Source organism: Stegostoma tigrinum, chromosome 15, assembly GCF_030684315.1.
Source record: "Stegostoma tigrinum isolate sSteTig4 chromosome 15, sSteTig4.hap1, whole genome shotgun sequence".
NCBI classification, from domain to species: Eukaryota; Metazoa; Chordata; class Chondrichthyes; order Orectolobiformes; family Stegostomatidae; genus Stegostoma; species Stegostoma tigrinum.
In genome coordinates, this window is record NC_081368.1 from 3,896,025 (window position 1) to 3,908,902 (window position 12,878).

The following is a 12,878-nucleotide window of genomic DNA, read 5'->3' on the forward strand; positions in this document are numbered from 1 at the left end:
TATTCAAATAATATAATATATATATAATAATATTCAAATTCTCGATTGTATTACCAAATGATTACTTGTAAAGATAAAGTCACAACTAGGCTGTTCTCTCATTAGAGAGAGACAACTCATGGTGGTTTAAACTTGAGGATCACCAGGCTTCAGGCAAGGGGAGAGGTTGAGATGGAGAGTCTTTCTGCTGAAGGTAAATGGGAGTCTGTTCAGATATTGGACCCTCCTACTGCATCAAATATTTATAAATATTAGTATTGTATGTATAAGAGAGGTCTTTGGTTTTTTGGATTGAGTCAAATCAAATGTTTGTTTGTTTCATTGAAATGATATTGTACAGAACTGAATTGCATTTGTGACAATGTATACATACAAAGGTGTTTTTTATGAATAATGTATATTTTTAAAATTAATAAGAAAGTTGAGGAGGAATGTCCTTCATTATAACCTCAGCTGGTGCAGGAATTGAACCCACAGTGGAATCATCAATTTGTGTTGTGGACTAGTCTACCAAGCTAATCAATCCCTGAGCTGTGTGTGAGTCACTTGAGAGCTATAAGACAGCTGCACGAATATTAAACTGGGTTCGAGTTTGTTATAATAGAGATTTTAGTTCATCGAGACTTCATCACAACTTGCAATTCCATAAAATGTTCCAGAGGTCACAACTGTCCATACAATTGAATGACTCACTGCCTTAATAATGCTGGTTGATCTTATAAAACAAACTGTCAGCACCTTGGTATATCATTGATGAGAGCCTAGTTTGGTATAAATTTATAAAGAGCCTCTCAGAATCTCTCCCCATCACCACCACCACCACCCCTCCCACCCCCCGTCCACCGCCGATCTGAGTGCTACAGTGCAGTTCTCTATCGGATGGTGGGGATGGAATTAAATCAACAAGAGGAGATTATTTATAGTAACACTTTGCAAGGTAGCATTTCCATTGGTTGTGCTTGCGAATAGTGAAGGTAACCTGGAGGCAGCCTATTGTCACATGCTCTGACAATGCTTTACTGACTATATCCCTCTCATAATTATAACATTGTAATCCGCATTCAGGGATATCATCCACAAAGCACATGGGTCCTTGATACATAGGAAGCCCAAATACACCTTTGTATGTCAGACGCTGTGCTGCCTTCAATCCACAATTGGATGTGTAATTAATGAGTCAGATATCAACAATTACATTACAATTACAGGAAGCTTATATAAAGGTGCCACGTGACACACTGGTTAGCACTGCTACCTCACAGCACCAGGGACCCAGGTTCAATCCCAGTGTTGGGCAACTGTCTGTGTGTGAATTTTGCACGTTCTGCCTGTGTCTGTGAGGGCTTGCTTTGAGTGTTCTGCTTTCCTTTCACTGACCATAGAGCCATACAGCGTGGAAACAGACCCTTCAGCCCATGCTGACCATAAACCCAAACTAATCTGGTCCCAAGATAATAAAATGTGAGGCTGGATGAACACAGCAGGCCAAGCAGCATCTCAGGAGCACAAAAGCTGACGTTTCGGGCCTGGGCCCTTCATCATCTTTGCTCTGATGAAGGGTCCAGGCTTCATCAGAGCAAAGATGATGAAGGGTCCAGGCCGAAACATCAGCTTTTGTGCTCCTGAGATGCTGCTTGGCCTGCTGTGTTCATCCAGCCTCACATTTTATTATCTTGGAATTCTCCAGCATCTGCAGTTCCCATTATCTCTAATCTGGTCTCATCTGCCTGCACATAGCCCTTGTCCCTCCGAGCATTTCTTATTCACATACTTGTGCAAACTTTTAACCAATATAACTGTACCCACATACACTACTTCCTTCAGCACTTCATCTCCCACACAAACTGTGTTAAAAAGTTTCCCTCATCTTTTTAAAATCTTTCTTCATTCACATTAAAACTAAGCTTCCTTGTCTTGAAAATCCTACTCTCAGTAAAAAAAAACTCACCCTATCTATACTCCTTGTGATTTTATAAACCTCTATAAGGTCACACCTCAACCTCCTCTGTCTGGGAGCCATGAAAATACTGCATTGATTCTTTGTGAATGCTGACATGCTCTCCAGGGACACCATGTTAATACTGGCAGTCTCCCTGGGTACCCTCTGGAAATAATGATACACAACCTGGGACCCCAAGTTTCCCCACCCCGGACCCCCCTGTAAATACTGAATCAATACCCCGGATACTCTGCAAATACTGTCACACTCCTGTAAGTACTCTTCACCCACTGAGTATGCTCAATAAGTACTGCTACCTCTTACTGTGAGCCTGTGTAGGGGAGGATGAACTTCCTGGCAAATCCCTGATGGGAAATAAATGCTGCCTGGCCAGCAACGTCCTCATCCGTGAATGAATAAAGAAAAAAAAATGTACTCAAAACCCTGGGTTTTTGGTCAGAACCCTGGACTTTCAAAACTTTTAAAAGGAAAGAGACATCTGGACTGAGTCAGTAGCAAATAAATAAGACAACTGGGTATGGAGATTGCTGTCTGCAATTATTGTTCAGACTAAATGCAGGTTAGGATGGATTGACAATGCTATATTGCTCCTCGTGCCTAGGGATGTGCAGGCTAAGTGGATTAGCCATGGGAAATGCACAGTTAGAGAGATGGGGTGGGCCTAGGTGGGAAAGTCTTCAGGGGGTTGGTGTAGACTTGATGGGCCAAATGGCCTGTTTCCACACTAGGGATTTTGTGAAGTTGCTGTGGTGAGTCACATGCAATGTTTAAATCAAAGCTTTGGCCATGGCTCAGGTTTAGAGTACGCATTGAAGCAGCAACCTTAAAATCAACACCTTTCCAAACCTCCAGACCCAAGAATTACAAACCAGGTATGCAGTGAATGAGAAATGGAAACACAAATAGAACCCAGCATTCTGGGCTTTCTGGAGCTGGAGACGGAAACCTGAGCGTGTGGTTATGAGGTAGCATCATCATCATTTTAACGGTGAATGATCAGAAAGTCAGTGGAAACCCCATTGCAGCAAGATTTGGATGTTCCAATACAATTACATAGAACATAGAACATTACAGCACAGTACAGGCCCTTCAGCCCTCAATATTGTGCCAACCTGTCATACCGATCTCAAACCCATCTAACCTATACTATTCCATGTACCTCTGCACAGCTTTCAGTCAATTCATTACCTGGCATTGTGTGAAACTGTGAGGTTATGCACTTCAGGAGGAAGAGCAGAGATATCGCCTGTTTTCTAAAAAAACTGAAAGAACTCTGTAAATCAGGAGCAAAAACAGAAGCTGCTGGGAAAGCTCAGAAGGTCTGGCAGCATCTGTGAGGTTAAATCAGAGTTAATATTTCGGGCCCAGTGAACCTTCCTCAGAACAGACTGTTTTCTAACTAGTGAAAGACTTCATAAATCTGAAGCACGAAGGGACTTTGGAGTTCTATTTCAGGACTTTCTTAAGGTTCACATGCAGGTTCAGTGGCAGTTAGGAAGATAAATGCAATGTTAGCATTCATCTCAAGAGGGCTAGAATACAAGAACTGTACAAGAACAACAGCATTGTACTGCTGAGGCTGTAAAAGGAGTTGATCAGACTGCATTTGGAATATTGTGAGCAGTTTTAGATCCATATCTAAGGAAGGGCAAGCTGCCCTTGCAAGGGGTCCAAAGGAGGTTTACTAGAATGATCCCGGGGATGGAGAGCTTGTCATATGAGGAGCAGTTGGGGACTACATGCAATAAAGCTTCATTGATATTGGCAGAATACCTAGAGGTGGGATGAGATTCTTAAATTGGCCACTAACTGGCAACTCAAGAGTTTCAATTATCCTCAATGCAGGAAAGACATTGTTAATCTTTCCTGTTTTGAACAATCTGAGTTGGCAAAGTGATGGGTGCAGTTGTTGAAAGGGTTAATCAGCATCATGAGGTAAGTGCCCCCACCAGGAAGTAAAGGACTGTTCCTAAATGGAACTACCCAGAGCCATGTATGTTCCACAAGCTCTGTGTAGTGCTTCAGGTATACCTCCCAGTGTTAACAGCATGTCATTAACATAATAATGTCCTTACTCTTAAGTCAAGCCTGATTGTCTCACAATTTATTATTATGTAGCTTACATGTAACATAAATGGCTACTAACTAATGGGGAATCAGCCATTTGCTGTTCGTCAAGATCAGGCTTTGTTTGGTATCCTTCCCCACAAGGCATCATTAGCCTGGACTAATAGCAGCAATTGGTCGCAGTGAAGCTACCTAAGGTATCCCTCTGGATCCAACAGAACCCAACACATACAGAATTGTTTCAGAGATAGTAGGAACTGCAGATGCTGGAGAATCTGAGATAACAAGGTGTGGAGCTGGATGAATACAGCAGGCCAAGCAGCATCAGAGGAGCAGGAAAGCTTCTGGTCTAGGCCTGAAACATCAGCTTTCCTGCTCCTCTGATGCTGCTTCTCCTGCTGTGTTCATCCAGCTCCACACCTTGTTATTTCCCATACATATTTGTGATGGCCATGGGCATCTGGAAGTTCATTTACCTGTAGTACTTATGATCATAACAGCAGCAGGGTCTACTGATTAATACAAAATAATGACAGTGATGATATTCTGAAAAAAAGAAATCAGCTGTACAAAAACCACAGCTAACCGAAGAAAGAAGGAAGAAAAATCCTAGTCAGAAAACTGAGTGCAGGTTTTTAAATATTTAGCTGAGCAAGAATACACACAGACTCTGTGGAAAGAGGATCAGTCATGGCTTCCATAGACTCTGCTAAAGCTACAGCAGCATTCTGTGAAGGCTGACATAATTAGATATAGTAAAAAAGAGTGAATAAGTTTGCATATACCACAAAACATCTCATCAGAACTGTGAAAGGAAAAATCCAAACAGTAAATCTTGGGTACAGTGGGAGTTATTGCACACTTGTCATAAGGTCAGCCCTGAAAAGAATGGAAATTAACACTTTTGAGGAAATATTCTAAACTGAGAAACTAGCAGAAAGCTTAATTGGTTAGCACTGCAGCCTCACAGTGCCAGGGACCTGGGTTTGATTCCACCCTCAGGTGACTGTCTGTATGGAGTTTGCACATTCTCCCTGTGTCTGTGTGGGTTTCCTCCCACAGTCCGAAGATGTACAGGCTAGGTGGATTGGCCATGCCAAATTGCTCATTTGTCCATGGATGTGCAGGCTGGGTGTATTAGCCATGGGAAATGCAGGGTTACAGGGATAGAGTACCGGGTTGGGTCTGGGTGGGATGCTCTTCAGAGGGTTGGTAGAGATATGATGGGCTGAATGGCCTGGTTCCCCACTGCAGGGATTCTATGATTAATTCACTACGTTAACCAAAGGAATATTATAACCTTTGTAAAATCAGCACCCATAAATGAATCATCAAAACATCAGTATAATTTCACAAATTAATGGAAAATAAATGGAAGGCTGAAGGAATGTTTACTCAAAGTCAGCGTTTTGAAGGAAAATAATTTTTATTGCTTAACAGGTAAGTTAAATGCAAGGTAAGTGCAATGACATATTTTCCAATGTAACCCGATACAAATAGTTCAAAAAAGTAACTCAAAGCAAATAACGTCTCCATTGTGTTTAAAAGAGTCACTGAGAAGAAAAGGAAATGACATAAAATAACAGAGATAACAAAGTGTGGAGCTGGATGAACACAGCAGGTCAAACAGCATCTTAGGAGCACAAAAGCTGACGTTTCGGGCCTAGACCCTTCTTCAGAAAAGGGGGATGGGGAGAGGGAACTGGAATAAATACAGAGAGAGGTGGAGGCAGACCTAAGATGGATAGAGGAGAAGATAGGTGGAGAGGAAACAGACAAGTTAAAGAGGCGGGGACGGAGCCAGTGAAGGTGAGTGTAGGTAGCGAGGGGATAGGTCAGTCTGGAGAGGATGGACAGGTCAAGGAGGCGGGATGAGGTTAGTCAGTAGGAAATAAAGGTGTGGCTTGAGGTGGGAAGAGGGGATAGGTGAGAGGAAGAATGGTTAGGGAGGCGGGGACAAACTGGGCTGGTTTTGGGATGCAGTGGGGGGAGGGGAGATTTTGAAGCTTATGAAATCCACATTGATACCATTGGGCTGCAGGGTTCCCAAGCGGAATATGAGTTGCTGTTCCTGCAACCTTCGGGTGGCATCATTGTGGCACTGCAGGGGGCCCAGGATGGACATGTCGTCTTGGGAATGGGAGGGGTAGTTGAAATGGTTCACGACTGGGAGGTGCAGTTGTTTATTGTGAACCGAGCAGAGGTGTTCTGCAAAGCGGTCCCCAAGCCTCCGCTTGGTTTCCCCAATGTAGAGGAAGCCACACCGGGTACAGTGGATGAGGTATACCACATTGGCAGATGTGCAGGTGAATATCTGCTTAACATGGAAAGTCATCTTGGGGCCTGGGATGGGGGTGAGGGAGAAGGTGTGGGGGCAAGTGTAGCACTTCCTGTGGTTGCAGGGAAAGGTGCCGGGTGTGGTGGGCTGTAGGGGAGTGTGGAGCAGACAAGAGAGTCGCAGAAAGAGTGGTCTCTCCAGAAAGCCGACAAGGGCATCCCCAACCTTGTCTGCCTCCCGGAGGGACCAATCTCTCCGTGACTCCCTTGTCTGCTCCACACTCCCCTCCAACCCCACCACACCCGGCACCTTCCCCTGCCAGCCTGGGCCAGGTTTAATCAACAATTAATAGGGGTGGGGTTTATTCAGGGATTAATGGGGGTGGGGTTCATTTATGGCTTAATGGGAATGGGGTTTATTCATGGTTTAATGGGAATGGGTTTAATCAGGGGTTAATGGGGATGGGGTTTAATCAGGGATTACTGGGTGTGGGGTTTATCTAGGGATTAATGCGAATGGTTTCTATTCAGGGGTTGGTGAGTAGCGGGGACGATTGATGGGGTGGAGAAGTTGGAGGATCAGTGACTTTATTGCATCAAATGGAGGGCAGTGGGACCAAGAGAGAGTTAGGTTGAAGAATCAGGGGAGTTGGAGAGGCAGCTTGTGAAGGGAATCTTGGAAGTCAATGTGAATGATCTGAGGGAATGGAGGGGATTTAGTTCTGTAATTAACAAAGAATTAAACAAGGATTTAATTGAACATTTCCTGGGTAACATTGTACATTTCCTGGGTAACATTGTACAATACTGGCACATTGCTCTGAAGTATACGAGTCCAACCAGTGTGCACCATTGTCACGTTTTATTGTTTTTCTCCCAAAGGGGAGGTCACCACTTTGCGACCTCTCCAGGGTCTTGACACACATCTTGGATTCTATGTCCATTCTCCGGGTATCAGGATTCTAGAGGGCATGACTATTGTTTGTTTGAGCTAAACTTCTCTCTCAAGTGTAATGTTGTGGCTCAAGGTCAGTGTCAGAGTAATTGTGTGTTTGGTGTGAACAGTTGGTCACAGTCACATCCTATTTCTCTCCCCATATTTCTCACAATCAGGACAATGACTAATTCTTTGAAGTGAGCCACAGTGAGCAGTGCATAGAAAAGAGAAGTACATTCAGATCTCGATTTATCCCCGAGGTGACAGTTTCTAATTCTGTTATGCATTCCATTCCCAGAGGTTTACTTTCTGGAACTTTTCTGTGCATGTTGTAAAGGGGGTTTTCAACCAATATATCTTGATAATAGTGATCAGAGATAATGGGAACTGCACATGCTGGAGAATCCAAGATAACAAGGTGTGAAGCTGGATGAACACAGCAGGCCAAGCAGCATTTCAGGAGCACTAAAGCTGACGTTTCGGGCCTAGACCCTTCTTCAGAAAAGGGGGATGGGGAGAGGGAACTGGAATAAATAGGGAGAGAGGTGGAGGCGGAGGCGGACCCGGACCAAAGATGGATAGAACCCTCTCCCCATCCCCCTCTCTGATGAAGGGTCTAAGCCCAAAGCACCAGCTTTTGTGCTCCTGAGATGCTGCTTGGCCTGCTGTGTTCATCCAGCTTCACATTTTGTTATCTATGTTTATAATAGTGGACTATTTGTAAGAAACTTTAAGGTAGTTTATAATATTTATTGAGAAGTAATAGTTCAATTGTGATATGTTATATAAATATGAGGGGGATACTTGTGTCCCTGCCTCTGAGCTAGGAGACCTGGTTCAAGTCCTGATTTTTCTTGAGATATGTCATAACATCTTTGAACCAGTGGACTAGAAAATATCTACAAATCAGGAGCAGTTTGCTGATACAAGAGACTACACTAATGGATGGGAGATTGTGCTTTGGTCCCAGTAGCTAATAGTGGCAGCATTTTGCTGTCAAAGCCCATGTTAGGGAAGGATTCTCCATCTCCCCTAGTCCAGCTTCTTTCTGAAGGTTGGGACTGCCCCCTGTCTCTGAACACTGTTGGTCTGCTTCATTTCTGGGCTCTGGTATATCAATGACTTGTTCACACCATTCTAACCAACAAGTACTAATGCCCAATGCCAATAGCCCAGATCTTGTGATAGTCAGCTTTACTTTATCTTAGCTCAGTAGACACTGATATAAATAAATAATGGGTACCCAAACTACCACCTTATCAATTCAGGAATGTCAAATTGAAGTCTGAACCAAGAACCCTCGGCATTTCTAGAATGCATTTTATGCATTTTTACCAATGAGAAGAAGAATTTCTCTGTTGAGGTGATCTTAAACAATGCTGACTAATCCCATAAGGATTTTGGAGTTTTTCAGGAAAGTATAATTTATTAAAGGTTCCATTTCTGACAGAGCTAAAGGCCAATCAGGGAACTGATTGGAAAACAAATCTAGAGCTGCCTACAGGGATAAAAGGATTAAGGATAAAATGAAGAAAATAGAACAATTATAACAGGTTTCATGTAGGAAATCAATTGAGAAGCAAACTAAATTTAAAAAATAGCTTGGATTGTCAAACAATTAAGAATAATAAAGATGGATTGCACAAAGAGGCCAGCAGATAACATAAAGGTGATTGCCAAAGTCTTCATTAGACAATAAATTACAAAATGGTGATTCAAGACAGAGCTGATCCTGTAACCAAAAGGAAGGTTTTTACACAGAGGCAGGTGGAATGGCCAAGATATGAGATGAGTATTTTGCATCTGCCTTTTCCAAGCAGCTAGATATTACTCAGGTCCTGATGACAAATGAGGAAACTCTGTCACTGGACAGAACATGTTTTGGCTAAGCTCTCTACTAAAGACTAAACCAGGTGAGGTGGATCCAAGAAACTGCAGGAAGTATAGTGGAAATTGCAGAGGAACTGGGAATAATCTTTCTTGGACGTGGGGGAGGTTGAATTGCAAACAGAATAGACATGTTCAAAGAAAAGGTTTTGAGGATTTGTCACAAAATTATGGGGCCATTCAGTTTAAACTCAACAGTGGTGAAACTCATAGATACAATCATTCAGAGCAGAATAAATAATCACATGGACAATTGTGGATTCATTCAGAAGAGTCAGCAAGGATTTGTTGAAAGGAAACCCATGTCTGACTAACTTTTTGGAGTGTTTCAAAAAGGGCTGCTGGCTTTATTAAACGTGGCACCTATGGTAACAGCAGGGAGACTATACTGAGCTTAATTGGTTACTGGTTAGACCTCAGTATGTGTACACTTCTGGACACAACATTTTAAGATGGATATGCATGCAATGGGTTGTGCAAGACTTTTATGAAAATGACTCCAGGAATGAGAAATTTCATTAAAAACTCAAATTGGATAAATTGATTAAATAGATTGGTAAATCGCTGAGATTGTTTTCTTTGGAGAAAAGCCTACGAGGAAACTTGATTGAAGTTCTCAAAACCACAAGCGAGAAGTCTAGACAGAGTTGACAAGGGGAAAAAAAAAATCTTCTCCTCCCTTGTAAACAGAGTGGGAACAAGAAGGCACAGATTTAAAATGATTCACAAAAGAAACAAATGTGAAACAATGATAATGGGAACTGCAGATGCTGGAGAATCCAAGACAATAAAATGTGAGGCTGGATGAACACAGCAGGCTCAGCAGCATCTCAGGAGCAGAAAAGCTGACGTTTCGGGCCTAGACCCTTCATCAGAGAGGGGGTTGGGGTGAGGGTTCTGGAATAAAGAGGGAGAGAGGGGGAGGTGGACCGAAGATGGAGAGAAAAGAAGATAGGTGGAGAGGACAGTATAGGTGGGGAGGTGATAGGTCAGTCCAGGGAAAACGGACAGGTCAAAGAGGTGGGATGAGGTTAGTAGGTAGGAGATGGAGGTGCGGCTTGGGGTGGGAGGAAGGGATGGGTGAGAGGAAGAACAGGTTAGGGAAGCAGAGACAGGTTGGAGTGGTTTTGGGATGCAGTGGGTGGTGGGGAAGAGCTGGGCTGGTTGTGTGATGCAGTGGGGGGAGGGGACGAACTGGGCTGGTTTTGGGGATGCTGTGGGGGAAGGGGAGATTTTGAAGCTGGTGAAGTCCACATTGATACCATTGGGCTGCAGGGTTCCCAAGCGGAATATGAGTTGCTGTTCCTGCAACCTTCGGGTGGCATCATTGTGGCACTGCAGGAGGCCCATGATGGACATGTCATCTAAAGAATGGGAGGGGGAGTGGAAATGGTTTGCGACTGGGAGGTGCAGTTGCTTATTGCGAACTGAGCGGAGGTGTTCTGCAAAGCGGTCCCCAAGCCTCCGCTTGGTTTCCCCAATGTAGAGGAAGCCACACCGGGAACGATGGATGCAGTATACCACATTGGCAGATGTGCAGGTGAACCTCTGCTTAATATGGAAAGTCATCTTGGGGCCTGGGATAGGGGTGAGGGAGGAGGTGTGGGGGCATGTGTAGCATTTCTTGCGGTTGCAGGGGAAGGTGCCGGGTGTGGTGGGGTTGGAGGGCAGTGTGGAGCGAACAAGGGAGTCACGGAGAGAGTGGTCTCTCCGGAAAGCAGACAAGGGTGAGGATGGAAAAATGTCTTGGGTGGTGGGGTCGGATTGTAGATGGTGGAAGTGTTGGAGGATGATGCGTTGTATCCGGAGGTTGGTGGGGTGGTATGTGAGAACGAGGGGGATCCTCTTTGGGCGGTTGAGGCGGGGGCGGGGTGTGAGGGATGTTTTGCGGGAAATGCGGGAGACGCGGTCAAGGGCGTTTTCGACCACTGTGGGGGGAAAGTTGCGGTCCTTGAAGGACTTGGACATCTGGGATGTGCGGGAGTAGAATGCCTCATCGTGGGAGCAGATGCAGCAGAGGCGGAGGAATTGGGAATAGGGGATGGAATTTTTGCAGGAGGGTTGGTGGGAGGAGGTGTATTCTAGGTAGCTGTGGGAGTTGGTGGGCTTGAAATGGACATCAGTTACAAGCTGGTTGCCTGAGATGGAGACTGAGAGGTCCAGGAAGGTGAGGGATGTGCTGGAGATGGCCCAGGTGAACTGAAGGTTGGGGTGGAAGGTGTTGGTGAAGTGGATGAACTGTTCGAGCTCCTCTGGGGAGCAAGAGGCGGCGCCGATACAGTCATCAATGTAACGGAGGAAGAGGTGGGGTTTGGGGCCTGTGTAGGTGCGGAAGAGGGACTGTTCCACGTAACCTACAAAGAGGCAGGCATAGCTGGGGCCCATGCGGGTGCCCATGGCCACCCCCTTTGTCTGTAGGAAGTGGGAGGAATCGAAAGAGAAGTTGTTGAGGGTGAGGACGAGTTCGGCTAGGCGGATGAGGGTGTTGGTGAAGGGGGACTGGTCAGGCCTGCGGGACAGGAAGAAGCGGAGAGCCTTGAGGCCATCTGCATGTGGAATACAGGTGTATAGGGACTGGACGTCCATGGTGAAAATGAGGTGTTGGGGACCAGGCAATTGGAAGTCCTGGAGGAGGTGGAGGGCGTGGGTGGTGTCACGGACGTAGGTAAGGAGTACAAAACGTTTTTTTCTGACAAGTGGTGCATGTTTGGACTGCACTGTCAGGAGGCATGGAGCATTCAATCATAACAGTGTGAAAACAGACCATTCAGCCCTTCAAGTCCACACTGATTCTCTGAAGACCATCCCACCCAGACTCACCCCTCTATGCTGTCCCATGGCTAATCAATCTAACCTACACATTCCTCGACACTATGACAAATCCACCCTCACCTATGAATCTTTGGACTGTGGGAGAAAACCCACACAGGCACAAGGAGAACGTGCAAACTCCACACAGACAGGCGCAGCCAAGAATGGAATTGAACCTGGGTTCCTGCCACTGTGAGCTAACCACTGAGTCACCGTGCCACTCCAATTGAGGAGCCTCACAGGGCATTGTATGATTACATATAAAAAGAAACCCATGCTGGGCTATGGGGAAAGGTAGAGAGGATGGTACTAAGGTTTAATGTTCATTTTGAGGCCAATTCCAGACACAATCCACTGCTTGGCTTCCTCCCCCACCATTATAAACAATTGTGATCTGTTACAATATTTCTAACTGGCTTTCTCTTGTATTCTTCCCCTCAGTACTCATCTTCTGGCCATTCTTTGCTTTTCTTCCCACAACTGGCAGCCAATGAGCATCTCCGACAACGGAGAATGTGACTATGTGCCCGTGACATTCAGCACTAAATCTCCCTCGATCAACATCGTCATTACCTATGAGGAGAAAATGTACTGGATGTGCCATGTAAATACTGTGCCTACAAGAGCAGGTCATAGGCTAGGAATTCTACCGTGAGTGACTAATCTCCTGACTCTCAAATCCTGCCAAACACAGCATCAAAAGACACAAGTCAGGAGTGTGATGGAATACTCCCCACTTGCCTGGGTGGGTGCAGCCCCAACAACACTCAAGAAGCTTGACACCATCCAGGATAAAGCAGCCGCTTGATCGGCTCCACATCCACAAACATCTACTCCCTCCACCACCGACACTCAGTAGCAGTAGTGTGTACTATGTGCAAGATGCACTGCGGCTATCTACCACCTGTCCTTAGACAGCATCTTCCAAAACCATTACCA